This window comes from Berghia stephanieae, chromosome 8, assembly GCF_034508935.2.
Source record: "Berghia stephanieae isolate SIO BIC M18660-M18661 chromosome 8, UCSD_Bste_1.3, whole genome shotgun sequence".
Classification (NCBI taxonomy): domain Eukaryota; kingdom Metazoa; phylum Mollusca; class Gastropoda; order Nudibranchia; family Aeolidiidae; genus Berghia; species Berghia stephanieae.
This window is the reverse complement of record NC_088367.1, coordinates 34,179,745-34,192,244: the sequence shown is the minus strand read 5'-3', so window position 1 is coordinate 34,192,244 and position 12,500 is coordinate 34,179,745. Positions and strand designations below refer to the sequence as shown.

The following is a 12,500-nucleotide window of genomic DNA, read 5'->3' as shown; positions in this document are numbered from 1 at the left end:
GAATCATCGCCGACGAGAGAGGGGTGAACAATGCAGATAGTACACATTGTTAGTAACGTGTGCGTCGCTCGCGCAGTATAGTCTCGAGACTCGGGACTCAATACGAGAAGCATCGATGACCAAGATTCTCGAGACGAGAAAAGCATCGAGAACTAAGAGAAGGTCGGGAAATTCTCAGTCGTCGATGACCTGACTTCTCAAAACCTAAAGCATCGGTGACCTTTTGGTGATCCGGATGCCCTCCCCTATTGAATACGTACAAACTTCTTTCCAAATAAAATGCCATCAGGACGGAGATGACTGTTGACCCCAATTATAAAAAGATAAGTCGTGAAGGAATGGTATCCGAACTCAGTAGCCTTGTGTGATAATTTTTTTTTTATTTATCTATTTATTACATTTTTAAATTTTTTTTTTTTTTTTGGGGGGGGGGGGGGGGGGGGGGGGGGGCGAACACGGACAATAAATTCATTAAAATAAAAAAAGAAAAAGACAAAAAGATTTTAGCAAGAAAACATTTACTTCATTTGTCGACAGATTATGATCACCCTCAAAACTTCGAAAGGCATTAAATCCGAGGATATTATTTTTGAGTCTCAGTTTTGATACTTGAATCTTTGACAAGGTGGAGGTCATCTTCATTGATTGATATTTGCAGTATACAATTTCTGCCCCAAATAAAAGAAAATGTTTTTGTCAGTGTACGGTAGATTAATTCTTGAGAGATGCCGGTGTTTTTCTTTCTTTCCTTCATCGTTTTCCCCCCTTCCCCTTTTCCTTTAACAAACACGAGGTGACTCGCATACATTTTTATACTTCATTTAATTTTTACGAGTAGATCTAGATCTTGTTCTGGACGGCGCGAGTACAGTAACACTTTTACATAACAGTCTTCACACAAACCTGAAGCTTGTCTTAAAATTTAAAACACAGTCAATTATTACATTGTCTAAATCATCGAATCCACACTGAACTGATGATTAGAGCGTTACTAAGCACTAACTTATTAGAATAATATTTCCTGACATTAAACCCGTTCCACTTGACTATCTATTCTAGTCAACGAAAAGACATGTCAAACAATCCATTATTCCATAGCTACCTTTAGTATATGCAAAACAGAGGGACATAAGTCAGTTCCACAGTTAGTGAGTGAGTATTCACCTCAATATTCTTACATGATGAAGGAATTGCATCGCAATTCCTGATGACTCTATACATTTTTTCAATCATCTGTTAAATTTGTGAGTAATGCTCAGGATCTGTGGGTTGTTTGCTTCGGTTGAAAAGTAAGTACTCAAGGTGGCTTCGAGTCGTTTGTTTACGATTATCGGTTGATATGAGGGGCAAAATATACGTAATTTTTTTATTTTCGAGTCAAAAATATAACCACTGAAATGTGTATTCAACTAGAATATGTAATAAAATACACGATAATTGACGTAATTTTCAATAGTGTATGCATTGTATAATGTTGATTGAATAACCTGGGACTCAAACTATATGGTTATAGTTTTTTTTTTAAGGCATCTATGTTAATAGCCTGACAGGCGTAGCAACAAGCAGAGGAACCATCAATTGGAACAATCAATTTCCAGCTTTGTATGTTGATTTAATAACCTGAGACTCATACTATAAGTTAATAGTTTAAAAAGGCATCCATGTTAATAGCTTAACAGGCATAGCAACAAGAGGTCATGGTGGAACCATCAATTGGAACAATTAATTCCCAATAAACTAGGTCATCGTTCGTTCTTTTTCTTGTCCGTGTTAACAAAACGACATCACAATCGAGCGAAACTGATGTATGGAAAGCCATTAGTCCCATCAAAATCTTGGAGATTTTGAAATCGCTATATGTCTTGTAAATGCAAGAAATAAGCTTGCCTCTACTAAAATTCTTAACCAGGAGATTAAACTGCTTTCATTACACAATATGCGTAATAACTTTAACTAAAATGTGAAAAAAAAAGTTAAAACATTTACCGTACACACTACAGGCCCTTGTAATCAATTTACCTTTTTATACCCTCCCAACAAAGGTCGGGAGGGAAGTCGTAAATATAGAAACTATTTCCGATCAAGGTCAATCTAAACCAGCAATTTACGAGCCCGGCGCGATAAAAAGTAAAATAAAAAGAAAGAAAAAAAATCAACCCCGATAGTGAATGCTCTCTTTCTAGTAAAATTCGTTCGATTAGTATACATTTCGTTTTTTAAGACGATCACCCCGATCAACCTCTCGACTACCGATCATTGACACTTTCTAACCGATCAGCTACAATAAAATATTTTGGGACGCTCCACTGGGTAATAATTATCCCCCCTCGATACCTCAAGCGAATGCCTTGTTAAACATAAATATAAGAAAAAGTGAAGTGTTAAAGAGTAAAGCTATTAAACTACAGAATGGGAACACGGAATGGGATCCATTCAAATAATAATCGCAACCGCAAACCTTTAAGATATCCTGTGCGGGCAGGCTAACATTGATAAGAAACACCCAGAAATGCATTCAATTGGTTAAAGGGATAGTGTAGATTTTGGCATTTTAACACGTAGAGATACATTATGGCAATGTTTGGAAGATGTTATTATTATTATTATTATTATTATTATTATTATTATTATTATTATTATTATTATTATTATTATTATTATTATTATTATTATTGGTATTATTATTATTATTATTATTATTATTATTATTATTATTATTATTATTATTATTATTATTATTATTAATATTATTATTATATTATTATTTTTGGTATTATTATTATTATATTATTATTTTTGGTATTATTATTATTATTATTATTATTTTTGGTATTATTATTATTATTATTAATATTATTATTATTATTATTATTATTATTATTATTATTATTATTATTATTATTATTATTATTATCATCATTGTTTTTGTTATTATTGTTATTATTATTATAATCATTATTGTTATTGTTATTACTATTATCATATTATTAGAAGAGACTATTACTATCATTTTTATTACTATCATTGTTGCTGTTATTACTATTATTATTATCATTATTGTTATTATTATTATTATTATTATTATTATTATTATTATTATTATTATTATTATTATTATTATTATTATTATTATTATTATTATTGTTGTTATTATTATTATTATTATTTATTATTATTATTATTATTATTATTATTATTATTATTATTGTGTAAAAGTGTAAAAGAATATATGATAATCAATATCACACCGCTGTTGAGTTGCAAGCGAAAAAGAGAGTTACCAACAACAACAAAAAAAACATATTGAGAATAATGAATATAAGTAAAAAATGGAGAGGGGGGAAAATATTACATTTCATGATAAAGTTGTTTACGAGTTCATCTTGTCAAACTCGCCTTGTTTTAGCTGATGTTTTTATGTGTTACAACAGGGAAGGGTAGATACGGCGTCTTTACTTTTAATTATAGAGTTTGTCGGTCACTAACCTATTACTTCCCCCCCCCCCCCCCCCCCCCCCCCCCCCCCCCCACTACCGTCTCCTCGTCCATTGGGACGATGATATGTAGCATGAGCCTACAAGGCAAGGATCAACATTGACCATGGTGGTTGTGACATGTTTACCTTTAATCTTAGTCTTCTGGAGATAAGTGGCGAACGTTGGATCCTCCAGACAATATGAATGGGCCAGCGGTTCGAGAAAGGGACAGCAATAATATTGCGCTGGCATTTGGCAACTCTTTACCGGCCGCCGCCCCTCAGCCCTCAACCCACCTTGGCATAATCCTTTACAATGGCGATATAAATTAGTCAATCGATACAATTCGTGATGTTTTGTCGAGGATGACGAAAGAAAAAATGTTTCATATGTTGTGCATTATTTATTTAAGACCATATCAATTTAATATAGTTATGTTTAATTATGATTATTAAACTTTTTCAACATGTTTCAAGCGTTAGCTCTCATCCTGATGAAACAATGTTGAAGAAGTCAAATAATTATACTTGAAATGCTTTATAAATAGCTCCTTTTATCAAAAAGTTGAGCACTATTATTTCATGGTTTTTGTTGTTATAATTTATATATATATATATATATATATATATATATATATATATATATATATATATATATATATATATATATATATATATATATATATATATATATATATATAAGTTATTTATATAGCGCTCAATTTCCATATAAGTGCTCAGCGGCACTTTACAATATTAATTGTCATTCAAACATTCATTCGTTGACAATATTGAGAATACATATGAAGAAACATATACCCATGCACACAAACTCAATCACATATATATTAGTAACATTAGTAACTTATTCTAACGAGAGAAAAAACAGGTCAGTTATACAGTGGAAATTGTCAGTCTGAACTTAAGGTCAAAACTGGAATAAAATAAACTTAAAATTAAAATTAGATTTAAGGCGTATTCTGTGAGCAAAACTATTCGTAAGCTTTGGAAATAAATTAAAATTCGGTCTTAAGGTGTTTTTTGAAAGACTAACTATCCCTAATTAGTTTTACATCTGGGGAGAGCGCATTCAACAAGATGAGGCCACTTACAGAAAAAGATTTATTACTAAGGGATAATCTGGTTTTTGGGATGATTAAGAGTCTTCAGATGACCTTAGTGGCCGTATTGGATTATAATGTTGACATAAATCCATGAGGTACACCGGAGCTTGATTATTTATGCATTTATGAACAATATTACAAGTTTTAAATAAAATAAAAAACAATCCTTTCACTAACTGGCAACCAATGGAGATTATATAGAATTTCTTTAGTAGGGTCATTGGATTTTTAAATCAGTTTTGAAATATTTATAAATGAATTTTTTTTCCTCTTAAAGTTACATTTAATAAACTGTAACAGGGACCAAAAAAGGCGTTTACAGTACAGCAAGTTACAAAATAGGATTCCACTAAGATAATTTTCTTTAAAAAAACATAATACGACCGTGAACAGTCAATCTACTCACGTGCGTCTTATGCTTCATCTCAACAATGACACAGACATTATGATCTTTACCTCAATATGAAATCGTCTGAGTGTGTGCATTTTGTGAACACAAAACACGATCATTGAAACATTTCTCATATGTTAAACGAGAAGCTTGACCTAATTTCGTTAGCTTAATTGACATTCCAACTTTCAATTCTTAAGTTTTCGACAATGCATTTGAAATGCAATATAGACCTAGTGCCATTGAACAGCATTGCTTTGAAATAACTACCGGTAATTACTACAATTGTAAGGCAAGATGTGAGCAAGTGCATTGCGACATTAATAATAAAAAAAAAAGGACATAACGTGTATTGGATATATCAGCAGACGTGTTCGAGGGAGATGGATGATGGACTCTCATACTTAAAGTGAAACTAGTCGCAAAGGCACGCAAAGGAGAAAGGCTAAAATCGATACTTTCCACAAGGATGTTGTCAGAAGATAGGTCTTGACGAGAGTGACACTGCTGTTTCAAAATCAACTCTGCCGAGGACCACGAAATGTGCTGACTTCGTATTTCGAAACATTCATCAAGGAAGGATATCATATGCTAAAGTCCTACTTGCCCACAGTTTTGTGTGTTTGTGTGATTGATCTGACGGGCAGAACCGTTTCGTATTTTACTCGAACGCATACAGTCGATATTAACACCGTTAGGAAAAAAAATGTGAAATCAGAACTCCGAAACTGTTAATAATCTTGACTTCACATTATTTTTAAAAAAAAATAAAAATAAAATAAATAAATTTTTTTTTAAACGGTCACTTTTTAACATAATCAACAGACGGAAAACTTGATGTCATTCTCATAATGTCATGCCTACCTCTGGCCGAGCTGACAACGAAGATAAGCAAAGGTCAAAACTAGTCTCTAATCATTGTGATTGTATGTTTCCGGAAATTGTTAGACTACATGCTTTTACGACTAATTGGGCAGAGTATTAACAATTGGTAAGAAAAATATTTTGCTGCAAGTTCCCCCAATTTAAAAAAAATGATGCACTTATAAGAAGTTTATACAACAACGACGATAATAATAATAATAATAATAATAATAATAATAATAATAATAATAATAATAATAATAATAATAATAATAATAATAATAATAATAATAATAATAATAATAATAATAATTTCCTTTTTTGGGGGGTAGGATGGAGGGGAGGGGGGGGGGGGGGGGGGGGCATTTCAAGCTTTTAAGTTCATATTGGTCCATTTTAATTTGAAGAAATTAAAACTTTCGTAACAACATTCTTTAAGCCAATGCAGCTTACACAGAAAACAAAAATGAACGACACTTAAAACATAGCTAATTGTTAGTATCTGTGTCAAAAATACAAACCAAAATAATGAAGTACAAAGGTTGAAAAAGGGTGTTAAGCTGGCAAATCTCGAGAGCCAAATCAACGTTCCACCTGTAAAAACATATAACTGGATAAGTATCAACTGTGAGTGATCTTAAACATTTGCATATGGCCATGGATGAACTTATATCGAGCAATGACAATGGTCAGGAGGAAAAGGACATTGAAAAAGAGAAACCCATGTAATCTGTTCTTATTGAGACTGTTATGCAACCTCAAGAGGAAATAATGAAGCAAAGCAAACAAACCACTTAAACCTATTAAACAACAATAATTACAAAAATATGTATTGCGGGAAGCACGGGGGATGCTACGAACAGAGTAGAAACAACTTCTTTGCATTAAAGTGTTACGAGCTCTCATAAAAAGCGTACACTCTGAGAGAAAAGGTATACAGACTTACAAAGTTAAAAAGCATATATACATAACTATGTTTTTTTGGCGTACAGTTGTATAACATCGAGTCGTTAGGATAACATTGCATTAATGATCAACAGTATGATCTGTCGCCGTTTTTTTTTTATCAAGATAGTAGAACTGAATAAATTGAAGTTCCCTACAAGTAAGCATATTAATGGAAAGTTCAACCCTGAATCAATTTTTATCCTATAACAATGATACTATGCGACATATCGTCTCAAACTGGTACTTAGTATGTCTGAGTGGAGTTAATGCTGAATATGTAATCTAAATTAAAAAGAAAGGCCGTCTTGTTACATTTATATGTACTAAAGAGAGAGAAAAGTCTTTCTGCAAAAGACTAAAATTTCGTACTTCTGATTATTTTATCTTTAAAATCATTTTACTACATATGTTTCACGTCGACATTGTACCTGATTAAACTCAAAAATAATACAAACATAAATATAGACAAGAGTAATTTAAAAAAAAGATTAAGTCAGAAAGTAATTGTTGGGATCATTTCTCCGGAAATCAAAGCGAAGCAGTCGATTAGACAGACATATCTAGGTAAATAATTTCCTCTGCTTTGGTAATTGTGACCTTGAGAGCTAGCGAGAGGATTGAAAAACCCTATATTTAAATTGAAAATATTGGAAAAGGACTGAACATCTTAGTTGAAGTGTTCCTTCTTATCCTAATCTCATTGCTCAATCCGGGAGAACAATAATTGCATGGTTATGCAAACGTCTAACAAAGCGAACGGAAAGCCCCGATGATAAGAAAATAGATAGCAGTCGTACCGTGTACAATGATTTCACAGATAATTTGGTCATTGGTCATTGCCCCAGCGCCTTTTTTGTATCCTTATATATCCACTTGAAACCGCAATATCCACTCCATTATGTGGGTTGTTTATTGTTACTATTCTTCCTTTACCGTGGTAACTTGGCTCACTTGGACGCTAATCGCATGGGTGGATCTCACCCAACCGCCCAGACATGTCTCGATCCAGCCTTGCGTGTCCCCATTATTCCATCAGATCTTGTTACCGTCAAATGTGTCGGCGGACAGGGCATCTTTACTTCTTTCTTAATAAAATAATAAATGGAGAAAGCTGATTTTAGAAACCGCGGAAGCAACCAAATCACCAAAAACGGATATTTAAAAACCCAAAATAATTTGAAATGCAGTCATAATTTCCTTTTTTTCTGTAAAATATCACGGAATACAAAAGCGCTAATCTACAGACTAACGCTAAAACGAAAAGACATTAATATTATATGGCACGCAACTTTATAAAAAAATGTTACCCAGCAAAACCTTACTAAGACTGAGCAGTTGCTCTACCCAAAACTTGCAATTCGTTTTGACAACGAAGATGTGGATAATACCATTGCAAAACATGGATACATATTTCAATCAATGATGCAAACAGGGGGTGGGGGGTATTCGATTACTATTAACTATTTCAGTCTTTATGGATGAGCAATATCTTTTGATTTTAAGTCACTCTGCGTTAAACAAAGTACGCCTAAACCGAAATAGATACTTGTCCACCCTTAAATTGTATTTTAATATATACTGTATGAGTACAACTTTGAGACTTTTGAAAAATCCAATAAATTTTTTAAAACTTTAAAAACGAGAACCATTAAATAACAGCAACTCATTGTTTATGAATTATGGGGAATGCTACGATTTTATTTTTCTTAAGCGAAATACGATGGGTTAGAATTTATAATTACTTGCTTTGGAAAAGAAGAAGACATCCCCGAAAATCCTACACTATTCATGCAAAGGCCTTTGTAGACGACCATATCAAGACCAAGATGCTTCTTTCAATATGCCTGGCCACGTGTAACAAATCCTTGTCAATCTTATCTCAATGAAAGAGCTAAGGAGACAACAGTACTAAATCTGCTGAAAGCGGACTTCCACCTTGGTTTCTTGGATTTTGATCCCGTAATAATTTCAAGAAAACATTCGGAATAAAAATGAGATTACCAACCAACATTATTCAGAGTTAAATCAGGACAGAACTTTTCCATGAAATAATACACGTAAATCTTGAGTCATCAAGCTGCCCGGGTACATCAAAAGACGTCACGACAGAAATATGACACTAGACGCACTCATTGTTATAAAATTGTACCAGCCTCTTCCAACAAAAAATATTTTCGACACGACACAGATTCTTTCAAAAACGATTTCAGACTGGACCCCTCTCTTCCTCTCGGATTTAACAACCATCAATAATTCCAATTCTTTTAAGTCAGCTACAGTAATGACAATAATTGCATCGTTATGTTGTGAGTAAAGTGTTATGAGTCCTAGGTATTAAGCTGCTTTGTTTGTAATTTGTAATGTATTCGCATCGTGGTCTCTCAATACATGTTGCAGTCTATTGTATTGAACTTTATCTTGAAGATTATACTTTTTTTAAAAACATTTTGATGACAAATTTATCATGATGCCACCCATACCCAGCAAGTGCAAAATTTGCACTCTATCAGAACAAGCCTTCTTTTTTTTCACTATAAAATCCTTATGGAATCTCATATTATGATTTTGATGGGAAGACTGACATCGAATTAAGCAAAGCATTTGATAAAATACTCAACCAAACCTCTTGAACAAGCTTGATCATTATGGAGACTCAAAAACCACCCATCCATGGATTAGATAATTTCTATCGATGGGATCCCAAAGAGTCATGATTGAGGACAAAATGTTATCATCATTTCCAGTCCTGCCAGGTATACCTCAAGGAGCAGTTATAGTCCCACTCTTTCTTTTTTCTTTTTGATATACATTAATGATTTGCCGAGTAAAGTATGAAACGGATACAAAAAATTCATTTTTGCAGATCATAGTCTTCTCTATATGGAAATTCAAAAACATCAAAAGATTGCAACATCGGCGACTTAAAGAAGACCTGAATAGGCCACAATCTTGAGAGAAAGAATGGAAAATGGCATTCTCCCCCCAATTAATAGCCTTATTCCAAACGAAAGAAAACAACACTCATACCAGGTACCGCAATCACGAGTTAATGCTCATTTCAACTTATTTTTTCCAAGCACCATCCAAATAGGGAATACCATGCCTGAAAATATCGGAAAAAAATAATGGCCAAATAGAATTTGACAGAGGAATCGATAAAATCAAAACAAAGTCTAAGCACGTCCATTTGTTCTCACAACAACCACAGTCGCGATTATCTTTGATGCATGGAGTTGCGACTTAATGACGAGAAATGGAAAGAAAAAAGCAAATGTGTTTAATAGTTAAAAATCTTTTTATACCGTTAAAAAGTATAAAACAGCTTTTAAAATAACCCAATCGGTTAATTCAAAGTCGATAAGGAAAAGTTCAGACAAAGATTAAAAGAAGTTATGCACTCAGTGACAAGAGGTGTTAGAAAACACTGGAGAGAGAGAAATGATTTATTTTAAAGAAACGATTCTGCTCAAACTCAAATGGGTAAAAAAGGGGACAACAAGTCATATTCATAATATGTAAAACAAACAATAAGCAGCAGGACACATAGAGATTTAGTTAAAATAAGAACATGCAAGAGTTGTAATCTAAAAATAATTTTACAAAACGCCCAGTCAACAGGTAATAAATCTAATATTGTCAGTGCCACTCTCCTCAATTTTTGAACGATCTCAGTCTGTTCTTATAAAAGGAGTTCACTCCGACCAATTGCCATTAAAATTCGGGGTCCCCCAGGGATCTGTTTTGAGTCCCCTGCTCTACACGTTTTATACACAGCCAATAGGCGATGTCATCAAAAGCATAACATAAACTATCATATATACGCCGATGGCGCTCAGCTGTACAGTTCAGTTAAACCCCAAGATACTGATTGTTTATTGCGAAAAATGGAGAAATGTTTCGAAGAGGTCAGGATGTGGATGACTTGCAGTTAACTTAAAATGAATGAAGAGAAAACGGAGGTTATGTTTATAATCCCTAGAAAACTTATGCATTCGGCCAATTCGAAATCATTGATCGTTCAAAATGAAAGTATTCCTTGTTCGGAGAAAGCCCATAATCTCGGCATTTATTTTGATTGTATTCTGTCTATCCTATCTTTGTAAAATTCTGTATCTTGAATTACGTAAAATTGACCATTTGTTAATTATTTTAACCCCAAATTCCATTTAAACAGTCTCTTCTTTTATCTTTTCTAGACTTGACTATTGTAATTCATTACTTTTTAATGTGCCTGATAATCTTTTAACGAAACAACAGCTTTTACAAAACTAAACCGCACAAATTGTTTTAAAGAAGAAAAAAGGGAGCTACAACGTTTTATGAACTCCACTGGTTGCCTATTAAAGCTAGAATTGATTATAAAATTGCAATGGTATGTTTTGACTCTAAACACGATTGCTCACCTTTCTAGCTGAAGGATTTTATCAATTAATGATCATATCCCATCTCGTAATTTAAGATCGTGTGATCAGCATATTTTGGGCACCACAAAAAGGGGTAAAATTATAAGATAGAAACCTTATATTGCACTGCTCCAACAGTGAAGAATTCTCTGCCGTTCAATCTGCGTTCTAGCTTTACTGATTCTGAAGCAATTTTTTAAAGGAAATTAAAAAACCATCTCCTTCTGTTATATTTAGATGGTAAGCAGAAAGAACCAATTGAGCATTGATTTGTTTTTGTTTTTATTCAAAGTAAATTAAAGTTGAAAAAGAATGGATAAGCAATCTTCATAATATAACACGGGTTTAATTACATCATTTTGTTGTGTCACCTCGTAGAAAATATTTACCCTAATTTACATTTAAAAAATAATTCTGTATTATCCTCGTTTCAATGTTATTGACAATATGATTGAGTAATTTTTTAAAAGAATGTATATTGTTTGCCATATATATTGGGCGCTAGATAAATAAATTACATCATTATTATCATGTGTCCGTTTATTCTTGGTCGTATATGAACCATTTTGTTACATTTTCGAATGAAATGTCAATTGTTTACACTGTTAGGGTGCCAATTCAATTTCTATTCTCGTCCGATCTAACAGCGAGATTAGTAAAAGTAGGAGCCATTGTTACAGTGGTCTCTCTCTCTCTCTCTCTCTCTCTCTCTCTCTCTCTCTCTCTCTCTCTCTCTCTCTCTCTCTCTCTCTCTCTCTCTCTCCCTCTCTCTCTCTCTCTCGTGTGTGTGTGTGTGTGTGTGTGTGTGTGTGCCTCTATCCCTTCCAACAATAACACTTACGCTTGTCCCCTTACAAACAACAGAATTTCAATCGTTGATCAACAAGTCTTTTAAACAAATATGAAGATAACAAAGGCAGGCATGAAAAAAAAAGTGGATGGATGAGTGAGAACAGGCGTGCGCATATTGAGTGAATGAGTTTGTTGCCTAATTCAGTCCCTTGATTAGTGACCGAGTAATACTTACAAGGCCCCACTCACCTGGGACTAATATGTCTGTATTATAACTCATTGTCTGATAAGTTATGTGCCATTTGTGAGTTTCATTCACACGTATGATTCTCCAAACTCTGTGAAATATCGTTTCTATGTGAGTTGTCCTTGCCTATTAGTACATGACATTAACATTTCTGAGGGGGAGTAGAATACTTGCTGTCAACACTAAACACCAAAAGGCATCCTGTTCAGTAGTACAAATTCTCGCCTTCTACATGCTCTCTAAGAAAATAGCACCA

The 12,500-nt window shown here is 33.3% G+C and overlaps 1 protein-coding gene across 1 annotated transcript in view; it reads right to left on the bottom strand.

Moving 5' to 3' along the window:
* The window catches only part of LOC144978560 (double-stranded RNA-specific adenosine deaminase adr-2-like), an 83,193-nt gene that overhangs the window by 69,385 nt on the left and 1,308 nt on the right, over positions 1–12,500 (bottom strand). The gene's annotated exons all lie outside the window — the stretch shown is intronic.